Source organism: Alligator mississippiensis, chromosome 1 (assembly GCF_030867095.1).
Source record: "Alligator mississippiensis isolate rAllMis1 chromosome 1, rAllMis1, whole genome shotgun sequence".
Lineage (NCBI taxonomy): Eukaryota > Metazoa > Chordata > Crocodylia > Alligatoridae > Alligator > Alligator mississippiensis.
In genome coordinates, this window is record NC_081824.1 from 387,667,549 (window position 1) to 387,689,120 (window position 21,572).

General features: G+C 49.1%; 1 long non-coding RNA gene across 2 annotated transcripts in view; it reads right to left on the reverse strand.

The window, feature by feature from the left end:
- Nucleotides 1-6,458: 6,458 nt before the first annotated feature.
- LOC132247669 (uncharacterized) overlaps nt 6,459-21,572 on the reverse strand; it is a 53,584-nt gene continuing 38,470 nt past the window's right edge. The window contains exons 3-4 of one of the 2 annotated variants that reach the window (XR_009458952.1): nt 8,299-8,443; nt 6,459-6,715 (exon numbers count right to left, since the gene is read on the reverse strand). This is a non-coding gene — a long non-coding RNA (uncharacterized LOC132247669). Of the gene's footprint in view, nt 6,716-8,289; nt 8,444-21,572 lie in introns of both variants that reach the window. The other variant, XR_009458946.1, reaches the window with a different exon arrangement.

The window sequence follows — 21,572 nt, forward strand, 5'->3', positions numbered from 1 at the left end:
ATCAACACGGAGAGCAAATTGTTCTGTTGCTTTTAGATGCCCCATCCCCAGCTCTGCTTCAGTCAGAACCAGGCATAATGTAAAATGGAGACAGCATGTTTTTTTCCCTGGTCTGACCATTTGCTCACGCACTAAGTAAAGGAAATGGGAAGATTTGTGTAACACCGCCACCTACTGATACCAAGCAAAACAAGGTGTTATTTCACTGAAAAGCAAGACAAAAATTCTAGCTTCTACTAACTCTGAATTTGTTTAAATTCTTGGAATTAATTATGAGGAAAATGGGCATTTTTCCTGAATAAAATCTAAGTAAATTCTGTTAATTTTAATTATTTAAATGTTTCAAGACTATGGTTAATTTATCATATTCATAATTAATTAATTCATGCTTTCTCTTCCATTAAACTTAAATTAGATTCTTTTTCAAAAGGAAATATGTCCATTAATATCAATGCCCTGATGACAGCTGCAGGGTTAATCCTGTTGTACTTGGGCATGTACATAGCTTTGCAACGGCAGTTTTTGGCACTCTTGTTGTTTGTGAATCAGCATTGGCTACACAAGCCTACTGACCTTGTTCAGTAGAGTTGTGCTCTGGCCAGATGGTTGCACAGGGAAACAAAATTGCCCAGATACGCTTATAAGGTCAGGCTAATTCCAATATTTTAGTTAGGCAAACCCACAACAAATGGATGACCAGTAATCCATTCATGGCCAAGTAATCTTGGGGTTAAGACACATATTCTAGGCCTCTTAAACATAGAAGAGAGTTGAACCTGCATCTCCTGCTTCATGGCAAAGTGATCTTACCAAAGTTTAGGCATGGACTAGCATCCTTTTGAAGTTGGTCCACTGGGCTACTAAGAGAGGGATAAATATGAAGCCAGGAGGAAACCTACAAGCCAAAGTCTGTGTGGTTTAATAAGATGGGTACTGCCCTGGAAAGCAGGAAGGCCCTGAGTTTTAGCTTGGGTTCCTCCTCCCAGTGGGGCAGAAAACTTTCCCAATGACATTTATTCATTTGACCCAAAAATGTTAAATGAGAAGTGCACTGGGCCATCTTCAAGACAAGGGCTTCAGGGAGGCCTCAGCAATGCCTAGTCGATGGCCTGTGGCTAAAATATTTTAGTAGAAAGAAGATGCAGGTTCACACTTAGGCATAGAAAGTGGAACAGGGTTTAGCTTTCAGTATATGACATTTCAAGCACTGGGGCAGAAACCCAAAACCTTACCAGTTGGGGAACGAGACCATATAATCTGCTTGTTTGCTGGGTTTGGGCATAATTGAGCAGGATCATTTGCATGGGGCTTATTTTTTGGCAGCTACCATGGTCTTCAGAGAGGCAACATAGATATGGCATTAGATATCCAAAGCCTCATCAGCAGGGATCCTGGTTTTCTCTGATTTAAAAAAAATCCCCAATTTTTGGATTTAAAAAAGTAACCCAAAAATCCACATTTTTCTGTGATCCAAATGAAACACCACCATATATATATCTATGTATCTAGTGGTGTTTCATTTTAATCAGATAAAAATGTGGATTTTGGGTTACTTTTTTAACCCCAAAATTGGGATTTTTTTAGAGAAAACCAGGATCCCTGCTCATCAGGGCCATTTTGACATGTTGTAGGTGGAATAGGGCTTGCGCATCTAAGTGTAACTTTGACACGTAACTAGAATAGGGCATAGCCCTCCATTTCCTAATGCCTCAGCTGCAGATCAGTCAAATAGGCTTAACAGGGTTAGGCACTCAAACACTTTGATAATGGGAGTCATCTTAGACCCACAAAGCAATACAGAACAAAGTGGTTGTTAAGGCGCTGAGAGTAACTCCATAGAAAAAAATTGGTGAACAATTGTAATTTCCTAACTTTGGAAATCAGGCCTTTACAGTATTTAAGAAATATAAATGTGCTTTGACATCTCAAGTGAATACTATACTTAGCCTAATATTTTACAGGCTGGTGTTGACAGTTAGAATGTATTTCATTTCTACTGCACTGCTATTTAGATTTGATGCATTTTTTCAGTGAATAGCAGAATCGCTAAAAAATGTAGTTTAAGTCGTCTGCAATCAGATAGTTTTGTCTGGAAGAAAAAAATGAAGTGTAGATGAGGAAAAGGCAGAAGCTTCCTTTTTACTCAACAGTTCACTAGATTCACTTTGTGGGAGACAGGTTTAATTCTGTCTTCTGTCTGTGGGGAATTTAAAGCCACATCTCCATTCTCCAAGGAAGGTACTCTAACAACTAGGCTATAAAGGTATTTTAAGCTAAGGTCTTTTCAATCTCTCCTGTTGACATCATTTCACTTTGTATAAATAATTAAACATCCCCTGGGCAGGGATCCTGAATGCTGGTGCCTGACAATGCAGGTGAATTCTCTAACCCTGTAGAGCAGTGGTTTTCAATCTTTTTTCATTTGTGGACCCCTAAAAAAATTTGAATGGAAACCCCTTTGGAAATTTGGAATGGTGGTGCAAACACCCTTGAATTGTAAGTGTGGTTATTCACATACTTTTGATTGATGACTCATAGTCATTTTTCTTGGCCTCTTAAGATATAGCTTGCAGACCCCCAGGGGTCCATGGACCACAGGTTGAAACCCACTGCTCTAGGGTATTCTGAGCTGAAGCTCCCTTAAGCCCTTCCATTTAACTTGTGCCATTGTGTATAAAATATTTAAATAGTCTGTGAGGAAGCAAACAGGAGCATGCAAATGACAATATACTGGAGGCTGATACACACCTGGGATGTGGGACACTTGGGGCATGTGTAGACAAAATGAGGGCCCTAAATTGAAGCTGTGGGTTTTTAAACCTACCGCTTCAATTTAGGGCCCTTAAAACCCACGTGCCATGTACACACCCTGCACTTACCTGCCTCTCCGGCAGCGGGGAGGGGAGGGTGAGCTGCCAGTGGGTGGAGCGGTCCCTGGGCTGCAGGTCGGAGGCTGCTGCACACCGCCCCCCCCCCCCCCCCCCCACAGCACCTGCCCATAGGCACCTGGATTGCACCAGGCCCCCACACACATGCAGTCAGGCAGGCTCCAGGGGAGGGGGAGAATCAGGCTTGCTGCTTTTTTTGGGTAGAGCCTGCTTCCCCAAGCTGCTGCAGGGCTTCCTGCAGAGCCCCTGAGCTGCACATAGCCCAGTGCTTCACTTCACAGCTGTAGGGGCAGCAAACTAAAACTCCTTGAAGGAGTTTTAATTTGCTGCACCCCAAATCATTTAACGTGCATTATATCGCTGAATTTCCTACAGCAGCTGGAATTAATGCACAACACGCCGCCAAGGTGTGCAAACACTGACACAATTAAAGTAGTGGAAAAGCATTTAGCCTGCTTTAAAGTGTCACGCACATACGCCCCTCGTTTCATCTACACTCAGCCTTGGGCTCCAATGGTTAGTTAGTTAGGCAAAGTGAAGCAGTGCCAGTACAGGAGGATGAGAGAATCCTTGCCCCACTTCTCCTTCCCACTAATACAGTATAGCCTAATGATTAGGGCATTCCCATGTGAAGTATAACTTATTGGTTCAAATCCCTTCAGGCAAAGGGGAGAATTTAACTTGTGGCTCATGCCTCCTTGATGAGAGTTCTAACATGAGCTAAGAGGATGGAAACAGATCCTTCTCCAATTTTCTGAAACCATCCCTTTTTCTTTTTTTTCCTCAGCAAGAGAAAAAACAACAACAACAACAACAATAATAATACATTCCATCAGGACTGATGGTTTTGGGGAGAGAATGATGTTGCCTTCTGACCTGAAAAATAATTATTTTCAGAGATTTACTTATACTATAAAACATAATGATGGCGGTAATCAATGCTCATATTCAACTTTTTTTCATTTTTTATAATGTAAGAATTCACTTGTAAAATTTAACTGACAATGAAGAGACACCTTACAAATTTTCTGCCATTAGAATGTAGGGAGCTTTAAATTATTTCTGTAGCTATTTTAGTGACATGATAGCTTCACACTTGTCATGAGATTTACTTGATTTTTCACGAGATCACAGTATAAGTTGCAAAAAGGTCATGAGAACTTATTTGCCTTAGAAAGGGGAATGACACAAGTTTTTGCAATCAGAATATGGGTGGAGCTGCAGTACTGATGTAGCTGACATATTGTAAATTTTGAATCTTTATTTAAAATATATAAAACTTCTGGTAAAATAGAAAATTAGAGTCTTTTTTTTCTATGCATCTTAATAAACAAAAAAATACTATCCCTACAAAGAGCATGTTAATTGATATTGGCTCCTTTTAGTAAAATTCTCATGTGTCAGCACATCAGTCTCAAGTGACTCTATCCTGTTTATTAAAAAAATTGGAGAAATGAAAGGATTTGATATCAAAAGTATTTTTTGACATGTGTACGATTTACTTATGAGGGGACCTTATTTGGCAGAAAAGATTCAGGCCATGAAATCTGGAGAAAGATTGAGAGATTGGCTTTGAAAAGAAAATATGTTTTGAAGTGGATTTAGTGCTCATGAGATTTAGAAAAGCTCTCTTTAGGTATGGAATGGAGAACCAATGGGCATTTCCATGCTTTGCTTCACTGATATCTCTCAGCTTAGTTCCCTGGTGAAATTCTGGGTATTAAACTGCCAGAATCTGCCTGCTAATGTCATCTGTAACCAGTATTTACAATAAAAATATTTAATTAACAAATTAAGTTTTTCTTGGATCAAGTTTACAGCATTAACTTTCCTACAGCAGCATCTTAAGCTTGTTGTACTTCTCCTAGTTTTCTGCTTCCTAAACTGGAAGCAATGTAGTCATACCCACACAGAACAACAAGTGGGCTAATAAGCAGGCACTATCACACAAGGTTGCGAATTAGCACTTGGAAACTATGGCTACAATGTCACAATTTATATGATTTAGAAAGCAATCATTGTGGAGTGTCGCAGGGCACCTTAGTGCCTGCTCCTAGAGAGGAGAAACTGCCAGGGAGAGAGCCCTGGCAGAGCCAATTGAGCACAGCTGCGAGTTGCCGGAGCAACTAAGGGGAGCCAGCTGCCTGTAGGGGGCAGGGCCTGGCCCTTATGAAGCCCCGGGCTGAAGCCGGGCTAGCAGTTCTCTGCCAGCAGCCTAGGAGGCAGGAGCTCTGGGAGTGAGGATGTGGAAAGGAGCCTAGCAGCAAGTACCATGGTCATATGGAGCAATGTTGTTATGGCCATAGGGCTTCGGGTTTGAATTACAGCCAGATGGCTTGAGCTTGCATTTGTGTTACAGCCTAGGGGCTTGTGGTTTTGTTTTGACGTTGTGATATTACACCCGGAGGTTTGGGTGAGGCTGTAGGGGTTGGAGGAGGCCTCATCGGGGATGCACAGGGGAGTGTGAGACCCCGGCACCAGTGAGGGCGCGCTAGGCCCTGAGATTTACAGGGAGGAGTTGTGGGCTCAGTTGAGCTCGGAGAGGAGCGGTTGACCTCAGTCATAGGGGCCCCAGAGAGTGTGGGGTGCCTTAGCGCCAGTGAGGGCGCTGGCTAGCGCCAAGAGGGCGCATTAATTTCACAGCGCCGGTGAAGGCGCAGCTCGCACGCCAGAGCTGGAGCGACTGGTGGCGAGGAGTGCGACCAGTAGGTTGCGGGCGCATCTGGTAGGTTGCAGACGGAGGACATAGACCCCGGATCGCATGCGGGGGACATAGACCTCGGCCCCAGGGAGGGGCCATATTGAGAAGCCCAGGGTGGGCACAGCGAGCCCCGAAGAGGGGGAGCACCATAGTACATTATTGAGAAGCCCCGTGTGGGCACGGCGAGCCCCAAAGAGGATAAGCGCCATACTGAGGAGCCCTAGAGAGAGGGGCAATTACTGAGGAGCCCGAGACGGGCATAGCGAGCCCGGCCGCAGGCTAGTGCGGCAATACCCCTCAGACCGAGGCAGGGTGCTGCGGTTGCCCCGAGAAGACAGGGAGTAGCAGCGCGGTGAGCCGGGGTCAGAGAGGGTATCCGTGCGGTTGGCCAGGGAAGGGCCGGGGCCCGCTAGGGAGTCCCTGAGCGGGACCATACCATCAGGGGAGGCCCAGCGGGAGGCTGGGCACGAGAGAGAGAGCCCAGAGTGGGCTACACTATAGAGGAGGCCCGGGAAGCGGGCGTACAGACATACCAACGTCTATTACATCTGCGAGGCTTGGGGCGTGGTATCAGGGGAGGTTGGAGCCACGCATAGCCCATAAGGCTAGGGTGTCCGGGGAACACCCACCATATCGGGAGACCCCCAGGGGGTCCGGAAGAACTGCGGAGACAGAGGTCCCGAGTAGCCGTGCCCAGGGAGTCATAGGCAGCCTCCCTATTACATTTTCCAACAAGACGTGGCGGGCGAGAATTAGAGGGTGCCTTGGGCCGGCCTGACATGGAGCGAGGGACCTTAAGGAGATCACGGCCCTCCGTGAGGACCCTGCCGTGACATGGAGCAATGTGACTTCAAGGATGTCATTGAAATTTAACCAGTTTATTGTACAGGCATGACCTTGATGGGCTACACAAGTATTACCATTCCTGTGAGGTTTACGAGTATAGTATGGCAGCCCTCTCTGTTGACAACTCAAAAGAGTGAGATGGCAAGAGAATGGTCAGCATTTCCTGCATTTTGACACTACATGATGTTTGGAAGTGCATCTTTCCTAAGAAGCTAGGAACAGACTCTACTGTCAGTTATTCTGATGGAAATCTTCAATCAATGGAGTGACCGCTGCATAACTGTAAAAAGAATATTAACTATTAAAATTCCAAATTCATGCCATGTGGAAGACAGAATTTGAAGAACAGTTCTTCTGGAGAAAGAGTTTTCATAGATTCCTAGAGTCAGAAGGGACCTCAGTGGGCCATCTAGTCTGAACCCCCTACCCCTGACAGGCAAGAAAAGGGTCACCATACCTGAGGTCATGTGATCCCAGCCAGGTGCCTGTCCAGTCTCCTCTGAAGACCCCCAAGGATGGGGCGAGCACCACCTCCCTTAGGAGCCCATTCCAGATCCTGGCAACCCTGACTGTGAAGAACATTTTTCTAATGTCCAGTTTAAACCTACTCTCTAATACTTACGGCCATTGCTCCTTGTTGTTCCAGGGAGTGCCCTGGTAAACCGATCATTGCCTACTTCATGTTGCTCTCCCCTTATGAATTTGTACACTGCCACAAGGTCCCCTCTCAGCCTTCTCTTGGAGAGGCTGAAGAGGTTAAGGTCCCTTAGCCTTTCCTCATGGAGGCCTGCAGGGAAGGCCCTAATCAGATGAGTGGCTCTTCGTTGGACCCTCTCCAGGTTGTCCGCATCCCACTTGAACTGCTGCGTGCAGAACTGGACATAGTACTCCAGCTGTGGTCTGATCAGTGCAGCATAGAGAGAGAGAATCAACTCCCTGGACCTGTTTGTGAAGCACCTATGGATGAACGACAAGGTGCGACTGGCTCTGCCGACTACTTCATCACATTGATGACTCATGTTCATCCTGGAGTCCTTCTGCCTCAGCGGTGCTGAGAAGGTCACCCACCAGCCTGTAGGTATGATGGCAGTTCTTTCTCCCTAGATGCAGCACTTTGCATTTGTCCTTATTGAATTGCATCCTGCTGTTCTCTGCCCATTTCCCCAACCTGTTGAGGTCAGCCTGGATCTGGTTCCTCCTCTCCAGGGTGTTAGCTTCATCCTATATTTTTGTGTCATCCACGCATTTGGACAGGTTGCTTCCTACTCCCTTGTCCAGATCACTGATAAAGATGTTGAACAGCACCAGCCCCAGAACTGAGCTCTGAGGGACTCCACTGCACACATCTTTCCAGCTTGACACTGACCCATCCACCACCACTCCCTGAGTGCAACCCCTGAGCCAGTTTGCTACCCATTCTACTGTATAATCATCCAAGGCAAATCTCCTCAGTTTATTAATAAGGATGGTATGGGATATGGTATCAAAAGCCTTCTTGAAGTCCATATAGACAACATTTACCTTGACTCTTGCATCTAAACATTTGGTGGCCTTGTCATAAAAAGAAACTAGGTTAGTCAGCTAGGACCTGCCTGCTATAAACCCATGTTGGTTACCCCTCCACATCACATTAGCCAGTGGGTTCCCACAGATGTGTTCATTGATAATTTTTTCAAGGATTTTCCCTGGGATAGATGTAAGGCTGACCAGTCTATAGTTCCCCGGATCTTCCTTCCTCCCCTTCTTAAAGATTGGGATGACATTGGCCCTCTTCCAATCCTCTGGGACCTGACCCAAGAACCATGAGCACTCATATATCCTTGCTAGTGGTTCAGCTATGATACTCGCTAATACCTTCATTACCCATGGGTGGAGTCCCTCTGGTCCCGGTGATTTGAACACGTCCAGTCCCTCCAAGTGTCCTTTTACTGTGTTGGCACTGACCGTTGGTCAGCTGATGTTCCCCTTGTTGGCGTCAGTGATGCATATTCAGGGTTCAACGAGATACCTATTTAAGAAGACAGAGGAAAAAAAACTCATTGAAGAGCTCTGCCTTGTCCCTGCTATCTGTCACTAAGCCCCCCGCCTGTCCTGTAGGTGTCCTATGCTACCCTGTACCCACTTTTTGCTCCCAACATACCTAAAGAAGGCCTTTTTATTGTCTTTAATCCCTGCCGCTAACCTGAGTTCTAGAGCTGCCTTGGCCTTCCTGACTGACTCCCTGCAGTTGCGGGCTGAGGAAGGGAACTTCTCCTTGCTAGCTACCAGTTGCTTCCACTTCCTGTATGCTACTTTTTTCCCAGAAACTTCTTTCCAATCAAACCTGAGTGGGAACTCCAATTTGATCTGCATCACTTGCTACAAAAGCGATGTCCCTGTGATCACTGACATGTACAGAATCTTCTTTCTTTCCTTTACAAAAATCCTAAAACTTGCCATACCTAATCACCCCGGCAAGCCTAAACCAGTCCAAAAATATTACATCTTGGAGCCAACTATCGTTCTTTTAAGTCATCTTGATATACTTTATAAAAAACACACTTAAAATCAATTTTTCATCGTACGGATTGCAAGGGTAATTTAATTCAGAGTATCTTTTTAAACATCCCATAGGACAAGACTGTGCATCAAAACAATACATTGTGGATATCACAAGCAACTCTGTAAATTGATGGTATTTTTTTTGTTTTAAGTTGACAATGACAAAACATGTCAAAAAGAGAGAAAAATGACTTAAAGGTATGTAGAATCTGAACAACATTTTACATTTATAACCTGATTTATTGTACAACATGCAGCCAACTTTGCTCATACCAATCCACTGCATAATAGGAAGTGTTAATGCAAGGAAGTATTATAATGCTGGTTCTCAGTAGAACCAAAGAACCAGGCAATGCATTAAAATAAATACAAAATTACATAAATATTTTTCAGTTCTCAAAGAATTTGGATTGACATGTGAGTGAAGTTTCAAATACTGGTAGCTCTATTTTATCCCAACTGGTTTGCTCATGCTCTTAAAACATAAATCACCTCCAACCAGTGGCGATGTGTACAGGGTGCATGGGGGGGTGCATGTGCACCCCCTGAGAGTACTGGCGCACTCCCCAACAGGCCGCACTCCCAACTTAGGTGATGGGCAGGGGGGGCAGGCAGGAGCACCGGTGCCCGCTCTACAAGCACCAGCTGGGGAGTGCAAGTGCTGGATTAAGTGCCACGGCCACTTCTGGGAGTGCCACAGACACTTCTGGGAGCACTGCAGCCACTTCCCGGTTGGCGCGATCAGCCATGGGGGACACCTCACCTCCCCCCAGTTGGCAAGATTGGCCACAGGGGGACACCCCTTGGTTGCTGACTGGTCATTGGAAGGGGCATGTCACCCATGCCTCCAACAACTTGGGATTTGTGTTTCAACTTGTAGAAACCAAAACAAACAAACAAGCAAACAAAAAAGTTCCGAAGGAAATAAAATACAAAGTTAAAATTGTAATCATTAGAAGAGTTTGCCAGAGTGTATGGTAAATTCATTATCACTTAAAATCTTTAAACCATGATTGAAAGTCTTCCTAAAATACACTCTAGTTCAACCATAAACTATTTAATTCAACAATGTTCAACTGTTAGCAGGAAAAAATAGCATACTTCACTGCAGAAACTTTTGGAAGTGTGGTCATATGAGCAGATTACTGTGAGGTAAGGCAGGCTATGAATTTACAGCATGCCCACTGCTCCACAGTAACTGCTCATGTGCATGCTCTTAATCCATGACAACTGTGAGGTAGTTGCCTCTCAATGAAAATGGGATAAACTACAACAAATTTATCAGAGGGCAAGAGCTGGCACATGGGTAGTTACTGCGGAGTAACTAAGGTGTTAAATTCATATCCTGGTTTAACTGATGATAACTTGTTCATGCAGCAATATACTGACTGCCATTCTGAGGTCTGTTCTATGCAGGATCCTCATGGTCCCTCTGGTCTTTATAATTAATGAAATAATGTGGCAGATCTGGCAGCTAACCTTTTGTGTGTGTGTGTGTGTGTGTGTGTGTGTGTGTGTGTGTGTGTGTGTGTGTGTGTGTGTGTGTGTGTGTGTGTGTGTGGTGAAGGGAATGTTATAACTCAGTGCTATTAATTATGTGGTGCCTTCAGAAAATTCATTTAAAGTATTCACTTAAGTTGAACCACACAAGGTGGCAGGTCTTAGCCATGATAAAGCCTTCTGAAAGCAAAGCAATTTTAGTTACAAGTGGCCTCAGGACTAAGCTCATAAAGGATGTCATGCCTGTGGAGAGGGAGAGACTAATGCTCAAAGCAGACTCTCTTGCAAAATGAGCCTGTAGTCTTGTATAAGTAAGGATTCCTAGGGACTGTTAAATCTCAGGGCTCTGCTTCATGCTTTCAATTATTATACTGTATAAGATCAAGGGAGTCTTTTCTTTTTCTAATATATGACAAACTGAGAAACTTCTAGAACATGTGTTGTGCTCAGAACAGTCAGTTAAGTGTTTGGTTATAAATGGTGTTCTAGTAAAACCAGTCCAGATGTTTCTGCAGCTGCACATGTTAAGAGCACATAAGTTAGCAGCCATACACCTCTATGTAAAGTCCAAATGCCAAAAATTTCCCTTCAAAATACAGCAATAAGGAGATTACAACAATGGTATACCTTGGGAAAGACCAAAATTTTAAAGGCCATATTCTCCCATCTTTGTTTGCAGTAACTCATGTTGAAAAGGCTCTTTTGGGAGTCCTGCTTTAAAACCATGCAGCAAAAAGCACAATACAACTACTGGAAATCTCTGTATTCTCCTCCCTTTGCAGCTTCTTCTGCTTTTCTTTCCACCCCTTCCTTGTTGCTATGGTCATTGTAAGAATCACTTCAGTCAGCGGGACAGCTCTTCTGCAATGTACTGAAATCCCCTCTTTTAGGAGCCATTTCTAGGGTGGATTGTCTTCAGGCACTTAAGGACACCACCCTTCTTAGTCTGTGTAAATGAAAAGCTATGATGAAAGTAGGTTCCATCCATGCAAGAAATGAATGTACATAGCATAGCTGTGTAGACTTTCTGTGGAAGGGTTGGAGAAAGAAATCCAATATAGTAGTTCCTGAGAAATATCAGTAGAGGAAGGATGCAGAGTAGCGTATTTCATGCTGTGGAAATGTTCTTGAACAAGAACTATGTGCTGAATGTATATATCTGTCTGTCTTTTCCATATTCCTTTCTATGACATGTTTAGCTTCCATATTTCATGCCCACTGTGTACATCTATATGAGACACTTTAGTGCAGAGTAAGTATCCACATCTACACATGAAAAAGCTTACTGTGCAGTAAATTGCTCTAATCATGAATAAATTTGCTACCTGCAAATGCAAGTAGCAAATTTACTTGTAATTAGTTACTGAGCAGTTGTGCATGTATAAACACTGACCAGAAGCATATTTTCTCTTTGTCAGCCCCATCACTAGGGGGCCAACCTCAGGCTAGCCCCAGGGCTCTGGAGCTGGGAGCTTTTCCTGCTCCAGGCCTGGGCTGGCTCTTATGAGCCTGAGGGGACGCGGGGGCCCTGGAGCATGTGCTGGCAGCCTGTGGCCACTGCTGGCCACTGTATCCCCCAGGACAGGCCCCAGGGAAGCTGCAGTAGCCTGCCTGCACCTCAACACCACTCCCTGGCCAGGGCTGCACCATCTAGCTGCAAAAGGGGCTGGCACCATGGCAGCTCCTGCACCCACCTGCAGCCAGCTTGTGGCCACTGGGTCCCATGGCAGCTGGCCCCAAGTGACCCACAGCAGCCTGCCCAGATCCTGAGGCTGGTGCCTAGAACTGCAGCCCCACATTCCTGCCTACCTGTCCTGAACCATGCCCCTGAGCTGGGTGCTGCAGGCAGCTGCCCAGGCCTGACAGCACCCAGACTGCCACATAGAGACCCAGTGAGCCATCAAGTGAGCCATGCTTGCATCCTTCCCAGTGCCACATGCTGCCTTCCAGGGCCCCAGTTGGTCCCTGGAGGACAGTAGGGACCTTATGGCACTGTGGGGCAAGGCTGAGGTCCTCAGCCAGTTTGCATGGGGCAGGCACTCCAATGCCCACATTTACAAGGGGCTGTCAGACCACATGCAGGAACATGAGCACAACTAGTTGGTGTACCAGTGCCACATAAAGGTCAAGGCCTTGAGGGCACAGTGGATCACAGTCACTGACCACAATCACTGGTTGGGGGCTGCCCAAAAGTTCATGCCCTTTATACAGCAGCTAGATGAGATCTTTATACCCCAGAACCCTGGCAGCAGGGTGGCCTGCCTGAGCCTCTGTTGTGGCCTGGCACTTGCAGTGATGTGTCACCGGGGGAGAGCCCCTCGACCCTCCAGGAGCCCATCCCACCATGATCCCCACCTCAGCATCATCAAGTAGATCTGGGAGCCCAGGCCAGTGCCTGCTCCACCAGTTCCCTGGGCTTAGTCCCACCCACAAGGCTAGGCCAGCCAGGGCACCACTGGCCAGCAGCTCCAGCTCCTCCTTGTCCAGGCAGCTGGACACCATGCCTCTGCAACCCAGCACACAGCTGGGAGCTGCACATCCTTGCCACCAACTTGCCCATCTGCCCACTGTCCCCCTGGGCAGACCTGGGACCAACCTAGGATGTCAGGAATGTCAGCCCCACCCACATGGTAAGCCCCGCACTGGAGGGAGGACCCCCCCTTCCCTGGCTCCTGTCTCTGTCCTTACCCCCCGCTCCCTGCTTGCACTCCCTAGGCCCATGGGTCCCCCCACCCCACAGCACACAGGGAGGTGGGAGACAGTGCATAAATTTATTGAGTAGTGTGTGACCCTGCAGCTTGGTGGCCACAGACCTTCCATATGCTGAGGAATATGTCAAGGCTGGCAGCAATGCCCTCCTCAGCTGCAGGGTCCAGGGACCTCTAGCACAGCCAGAGATAGTCCTCCAGCTGGTGGCAAAGGTTGTGGGGCAGGGAAGCTTTGCCTGCCACACTGTTGAAGCTCAGGGTCCCATTCCAAGTGTGCAGATGCACCCAGGGCACCATGGCCATCATCATCAGCAGGGTACAGTTGCTCAGACACCCCTTGGTCTGCATATATATCTGCTCATGCTATGCCTGAGACACTCGCAGAAGAGGCACACTGAGAGCACAGAGCAGGTGTGGAGATAAGGTTGGCCTTGGGGCACCTCCACAGAGAGGCCCTCTTGCCGGGAGGGTGGAGGGACCAGCAGCTCCACATTCCAGTTGGGGAGCCCCACACCCTCCAAGCCCAGGCACTGTGAGCTTGGCAGCTGCACAGGAGACAAGCTGGCCTACAGGAGAAGTGGCGGGGGGGAGTGTCTCTGGAGCTGTGTGACTGCCAGGAGCCAGGCCTGGCCCATCCTGGGAACAGAGAGGGGGAGTCAGGCTGCCTGCAGCTAGCACCTAATGGCCCACCAGCCCCTGCAGAACAAGTGGAGAAGGGCGACTCAGCTGAAAGGGAGGGCCTGTGTCTGTGGAGGGGAATAACCTGCTTTTTAGAGAACTGTTTGCAGTGAGTGTTGGCTTAAAAAATGGTATTTAAACACCTGTTTTGTGGGAATTGGCTTACAGGTATAGATATATGCATTATAAGGGGTCAAGATGTGCAGCAGGGGTTAAATGGATTCCTAAAGAGCTTGGGAGACACACACACAGCTTTTCATGGCCCTGGAAGTAGACGAGCTGTCTAACACAACAAGGCCAACAGATGGACATAGCCATAACACAAGATCACAGCCTTCAAGGCAGACAGGTTGTCTTACACAACAAGGACACACATCCTTGTCCTTGAGAACTGCATCAGAGAGACCAACTGGCGGCTTTGGCAGTGGTGTCTCGAGGCAGGCTTCGGCTTCCTGGACAATGACCCGCACATTACGACGAGGGACATGCTCAGTTGGGATGGGCTTCATCTGTCCCCCAAAGGTAAGTGTGTGTTTTCTTCTAGGTTGGCGGATCTCCTCTGGCAGGCTTTAAACTAGGCTTATCGGGGGGAGGGGAAGATGAGGGCAGGGGAAGCTGTGGACCACCAAACCATGTGGCATCCACAAGGACAGCCCAGCCTGAAGAAAGAACATTGGGAACCTGCAAGCCATGGGGCGGCCAGCACTACAGCACAGGTAAACAACGAGAAGGTAAGAAATAAGGGGCCCCTTGGGACTCGGAGCAGGGGGGCAGCAAAGGCACCAGTCGCAGGGCTCAAGTGCCTATATACTAATGCTAGGAGCATGGGGAACAAACAGGATGAACTAGCACTCCTGCTTGCAGAAAACACCTACAACTTAGTAGGGCTATCTGAAACCTGGTGGGATTCGTCCCACGACTGGGCAGTACATATTGAGGGTTATAGATTGTACAGAAAGGACAGGGTGGGGAAAAAAGGGGGAGGGGTTGCGCTCTATGTCAATGAGCAATATACATCGACCCTCATCAAGACGGAATCAAAGGATGAGGAAGTAGAAGGATTGTGGGTTAGGCTAAATGGGGGGCAAGGAGAAAGGGATTTGGTGGTAGGGATCTGCTACAGACCCCACACCAAGGGGAAGAAATAGATTCGGGGCTCCTGAGGCAGTTCTCGGAGACCATAAAAGCTAAAGAGGCAGTAGTTATGAGGGACCTAAACTACCCAGACATCTGCTGGGAGACGCAGACGGCAAAGTCCCACCGGTCACGCAGGTTGCTAACCTGTGTACAGGACCTCCACCTGACACAGGAGGTACATGGTCCCACTAGGGGGAATGCCATACTGGATCTGGTATTGGCAACAGGGGATGACATGGTAGGGGACCTACAGATCGGTAGCCATCTGGGGGACAGTGATCACCTAATAATAGAATTCACCATAAGACATCGAGTGGGTAAGGTAACTAGTAGGGTGAAAGTGCTAGACTTTAGGAAAGCTGATTTCAATGAACTAGGCGATTAGTCAAGGACGCACTGCAGAGTAGGAGTTTTGAAGAGATGGGAGCCCAAGAAGGGTGGCTGTGCCTTAAGGAAACGATCCTTTGGGCACAAAGTGAGACGATCCCGATGCGAGGAAAAAGAGGGAAAGGGGCCAGAAGGCTTCCTTGGCTGACCAGAGAAATCCAGGGTAGCCTAAGGGCCAAAAGGGGAGCACATAAAAAGTGGAAACAGGGAGAGATCACCAAAGATGAATATACCTCCTCTGCTCGTGCTTGTAGGGAGGCAGTTAGATGGGCCAAAGCTACCATGGAGCTGAGGATGGCATCCCAAGTAAAGGACAACAAGAAATTGTTTTTTAGATATATAGGGAGTAAAAGGAAGGCCCAGGGAGGAATAGGACCCCTGCTAAATGGGCAGAAACAATTGGTGACAGACAGGGGGGACAAGGCTGAACTCCTCAATGAGTTCTTTGCCTCAGTGTTCCTAAGTGAGGGGCATGACAAGTCTCTCACTGGGATTGTAGAGAGGCAGCAGCAAGGCGCCAGACTACCATGCGTAGACCCTGAGATGGTGCAGAATCACTTGGAGGAACTGGATGCCTTTAAGTTGGCAGGCCCGGATGAGCTCCATCCGAGGGTGCTGAAGGCACTGGCCGACATCATTGCAGAGTCACTGGCGGGAATATTTGAACGCTCGTGGCGCACAGGCAAAGTCCCGGAGGACTGGAAAAGGGCCAATGTGGTCCCCATCTTCAAGAAGGGGAGGAAGGAGGACCCAGGCAACTATAGGCCAGTCAGTCTCACCTCCATCCTTGGCAAAATCTTTAAAAAAATTATCAAGGCTCACATTTGCGAGAGCCCAGCAGGACAAATTATGCTGAGGGGAAACCAGCATGGGTTCATAGCAGGCAGATCGTGCATGACTAATCTAGTCTCTTTTTATGATCAGGTTACGAAACGCCTGGACACAGGAGGAGGGGTGGATGTCGTATACTTAGACTTCAGGAAGGCCTTCGATACGGTATCCCACCCCATACTGGTGAACAAGTTAAGAGGCTGTGACTTGGATGACTACACAGTCCAGTGGGTGGCGAATTGGCTGGAGGGTCGCACTCAGAGAGTCGTGGTGGATGGGTCGGTTTCGACCTGGAAGGGTGTGGGCAGTGGGGTCCCGCAGGGCTCGGTCCTTGGACCAATACTCTTGAATGTCTTCATCAGCGACTTGGACGAGGGAGTGAAATGTACTCTGTCCAAGTTTGCAGATGACACAAAGCTATGGGGAGAAGTGGACATGCCGGAGGGCAGGGAACAGCTGCAAGCAGACCTGGACAGGTTAGACAAGTGGGCAGAAAACAACAGAATGCAGTTCAACAAGGAGAAATGCAAAGTGCTGCACCTAGGGAGGAAAAACGTCCAGCACACCTACAGCCTAGGGAATGACCTGCTGGGTGGCACGGAAGTGGAAAGGGATCTTGGAGTCCTAGTGGACTCCAAGATGAACATGAGTCGGCAGTGTGACGAAGCCATCAGAAAGGCCAATGGCACTTTATTGTGCATCAGCAGATGCATGACGAATAGGTCCAAGGAGGTGATACTTCCCCTCTATCGGTAGCTGGTCAGACCGCAGTTGGAGTACTGCGTGCAATTCTGGGCACCGCACTTCAAGAGGGATGCGGATAACCTGGAGAGGGTCCAGAGAAGGACCACTCGTATGGTTAAGGGCCTGCAGACCAAGCCCTACGAGGAGAGACTAGAGAACCTGGACCTTTTCAGCCTCTTCAAGAGAAGGTTGAGAGGCGACCTTGTGGCTGCCTATAAGTTCATCACGGGGGCACAGAAGGGAATTGGTGAGTTTTTATTCACCAAGGCGCCCCCGGGGGTTACAAGAAATAATGGCCACAAGCTAGCAGAGAGCAGATTTAGACTGGACATTAGGAAGAACTTCTTCACAGTTAGAGTGACCAAGGTCTGGAACGGGCTCCCAAGGGAGGTGGTGCTCTCCCCTACCCTGGGGGTCTTCAAGAGGAGGTTGGATATGCATCTAGCTCGGGTGATCTAGACCCAGCACTCTTTCCTGCCTATGCAGGGGGTCGGACTCGATGATCTATTGAGGTCCCTTCCGACCCTAACATCTATGAATCTATGAATCCTGGGAACCAAAAAAGTATGTACCATATTGTCCCATAAAATGAGATAAGTGACACCAGCAACAAGGCTTCAGAGAGCAGAGGGGCCTGAGTCCCGGTTTTGGAGGAACAGACCAAATTAGGAAAAGGCCTGGAAGGCTATGTGGACATGTGACCACAGAGAAACAACCACCAGAGATAGCCATGGATGAAGAGTCATCAGGAGTCATCAAGGGGGAAGGAGAATACAAAAGCAGAGACTTGAGATTAACAAAGCATCCCTCCCATCCCTCCCTTTGTCCCATCCCTCCCTGTTTTGCTCCCTGAGAGGGGTCCCCATCCCCATCCTTGTCCCTGAGGAAGGGTCCTGAGGCCACCATGGACTGACGGCATAACAGTAGCCCATCTCACACATCCTACTGGGGGTGGGGGCTGTGGGCCTCAGTATCCCACCTCCAGACTGCTGACACCTAAGAGAGACAGCCTCAGAGTGGAGCCTGCATCCTGACCAGAGGTACTTTGACTCTGATGACAGCCCTAGGATTGGTAGATATATAATTGTTTTATTGTTTGTATTGTTGCTTTTTTGTTCTTACTCTGTATCAATAAACTCACCTATTATCAACTGGCAAGTGTTGTGGTCAGTCTGAGGGTTGTACCCTCCCAGAACAAAGGTATAAGTGCTGGGTCAAAATCCAGTGTCAACAGTGAGCATGGTGCTGGGGGTGCACAGTGGGGTTGGTGTCCACGGGCAGCTATCCAGGTGGGCTACAGTGGGGAGCGCAGGAGGAGATGGTCTGCCAGTGCCTCTCACACCTGGTACTTTGGCTCCCATTGAAGGATATACAACTTGCCCAGGGCCTCACCGAGGGGGGCTGCTGCTGTTGCTGCCACTGCTGCTAGTGCTCCCAGTCCCAGGCGTCCTCCACCCGCTGCACCTCCACCACTCAGGTCTCACAAAACAGCTCCCACTGGGCCTCACAGATGTTATGCATCATGCAGGCTGTGACCATGACCCAGGGGATGTTGGCTTTGGCAACTTCAAGGTGGATGGCAAGGTGCGCCAATGTCCCTTCAGCTGACCAAAGGCATACTCAACGAGGGTGTGGGTCTGGCCAAGGCACCAGTTGAGGTATGCTTGAAGGGGGTTCAACTAGCCAGTGTAGGGCTCTATGAGCCAGAGGAGGAGTGGATATGCAGTGTCCCCAGTGAGGAGGGGCAGGACCACCACCACACCTAGCTGGAGGTCCAACACCCGCCAGTGCAAAGCACCCACTCCCCACCAGGGCTGGCAGGGTGGAGTTGCAGAATATGAGGGTGTTGTTGGTACTGCCTATCCAGCCAGCACTTATGTTTGTGAAGGCACCACAGTGGTCAACGATGGCCTGGGGCATGATGGAGTGGAAGCCCCGCCAGCTGTAGTGGGAGTGGTCACCATGGGGTGGGCAGGTGGTTGGGATGTGGCTCCCATCCAGGGCCCCGATGCACTGGGGGAAGCCCAGGGCATGGAACCCTGCCACCACTGCCAAGGGGTTGTGCATGCAGAGCACAGTGTGCCGCACCATGTCTTGGAGGGTGCCACACACTTCCAAGATGGCCTCCCTGGCAGTGGCCTTGCCCACCCCAAAGAGATGGCTGACATAGTGGAGGCTGGTGGGCATGGCCAGGTTGAACAGGGCGATGGCCACCTGGGTGTCTGCGGGGAAGGGCTGCCACATAGTAGTGTCCTGCCACTCCAGGTTGGGGTGGAGCTCCTTGAGAAGGTCCTGGAAGGTGGCCTGGGTTATCTGGAATGCCTCCAGCCACTGACCATCATTTCAGGTGGTCTGGACAATGTGCAGCCACCACTCCTGGCTGGCCCAATCAGCCCAAAGGAGGCCAGGCTGGAGGCCCAGGAGGACACAGACAGTCACAGTAGTGGCGTTCAGGAGTGAGTCATTGGTGTCCCTGCCAGAGGCTGGGTGGCAGAATGGGGTCTGGCCAGCAGCTGTGTAGTGGCAGGGGGCCTGGGATAGCATGGTAAAGGCAGCCAGGTGGACACTGCCCATAAGGGAACCAGCAGGGCCCAGACTGCCTTCGGCTAGATGGTGGTCACCGTGACAGGCCAGCAGGGCCAGCATGGTGGTAAGCAGGAGCCTGGGGTGCTGGATGCCACTGCTGGGGTGGGACTGAAGTAGCCATGACAAAGGGAGGCAGATGCTGTGGCAAGAGAGCCACCATGTGCAGCTGGCTAGGAAGCAGAGTGTGGAGCTGCCTTTTAAAGATGGTCACTGGCCTCAGGCAGCTGCAGCCAGAGCCTCCAGCTCCCCCTGGTGGTGTCAGGGGGCCAGTGCAGGGCCCCAGGGAGCAGAAGCAGTCTGCTGCTAGGAGCAGCAAATCTGCTCCCATGTCCCTACATGTGTATGTGTGCGCCTGGGAGAGTTTACTCTAGAGTAAACCGCTCCTGGATCATTTGCATGTGTAGACACACCCACAGTTGTTTAATTGTTATGACAAGGACTTTTAAAATATGCACAAACCCACAAGGACAGCTCAGCGTAGAGTGACAACGAGCAGAACAAATACCCAGGAAAGCAACAGGGGCCCCGGTAGTACTGAGCTTAGGAGGCCAGTGCACATATCTTCAGGAGGCCTCAAATGCCTCTACACAGACGCTCTTAGTATGGGAAACAAGCAGGAGGAGCTTGCCCTCCTGCTAGCTGACACCAAGCCAGACATAGTTGGGCTCACAGAAACGTGGTGGGACACAATGCACGACTGGGCAGTGAATATCAAGGGCTATAGGTTGTATAGGAGGGACAGGACAGGGAGGAAAGGTGGGGGTGTGGCGCTTTACGTCAAGGAGGAATACACATCTTCAACGAGTAGCACAAGGTCAGATGAGGGGCACACTGAAGTGCTCTGGGTTAGAATACAAGGAAGTTGGGGGGAAAGGGACTTAACGGTGGGGGTCTACTACAGACCACCCAACCAAGGGGAAGAGCTAGACCGGGAATTCTTAAGTCAGCTCACGGAGGTAGTTAGGTCAAAAGACGTGGTCATCATGGGGGACCTGAACTTTCCAGACATCTGCTGGGAAGAGCAGTCAGGCACGTCTGACTGCTCAAGTAGGTTCCTAGCCGAGATACAGAACCTCCATCTAACCCAGGAGGTGCACAGCCCCACCAGGGGAAACGCCTCATTGGATCTGGTCCTGGCCACAGGCGACTACCTCTTAGGGGGGCTGCGGGTACTCGACCACCTGGGCAACAGCGATCATCACCTGCTGGAATTCACCATCCAGCGAGAGGTGGCAAAAGCCAGCAGCAAGGCAGCAGCCCTGGACTTCAGGAGGGCGGATTTCAATGAGGTAAGAAGAATAGTTGGGGAAGTACTGAGGTCCCAGAGGGGAGGGGAGTCGGGTGTCCAAGAGGAGTGGTCGATCCTTAAGGAGACGATCCTCCATGCCCAAAGGGAGGTAATCCCAACAAGGGTCAAAGTGGGGCAAGAGGGCACAAAAGCTTCCATGGCTCACCAAAAGCATACGGGAACATCTCCTGGCTAAAAGGGAGGCGTACACCCAATGGAAGGGAGGGGACATCACCAGGGAAGACTATACCTCGGTAGCTCGGGGCTGTAGGGGGGCGGTCAGGAAGGCAAAGGCGGAGATGGAACTGGGACTAGCTACCCAGATTAAGGACAACAAGAACCCCTTTTTTAAATACATAGGGGGCAAAAAGAAGGTACCCGGTAATGTGGGGTCTCTGCAGGATGCTAGGAAATCTGGTTGTCGCACCACACGACAAGGCTAACCTATTTAACAATTTCTTTGCCTCCATTTTCCTCAACAGGGACCAGATCAGCCCATCCACCAGGACCCCCTCAGGCCCCGGGGGAGGTGCACCCAGGCCCAGGGTCAGTGAGGATCTAGTCAGGGAACTTATGGAGGGATCGGACGTATTTAAATCAGTTGGTCCTGACGACCTCCATCCCAGAGTGCTGAGGGAATTAGCAGAGGTCATTGCTAATGAATTAGCATTGATCCCTGGCACGGCTTTACGAGCACTTGTGGTGCTCTGGTGTGGTGCCAGAGGACTGGAAAAGGG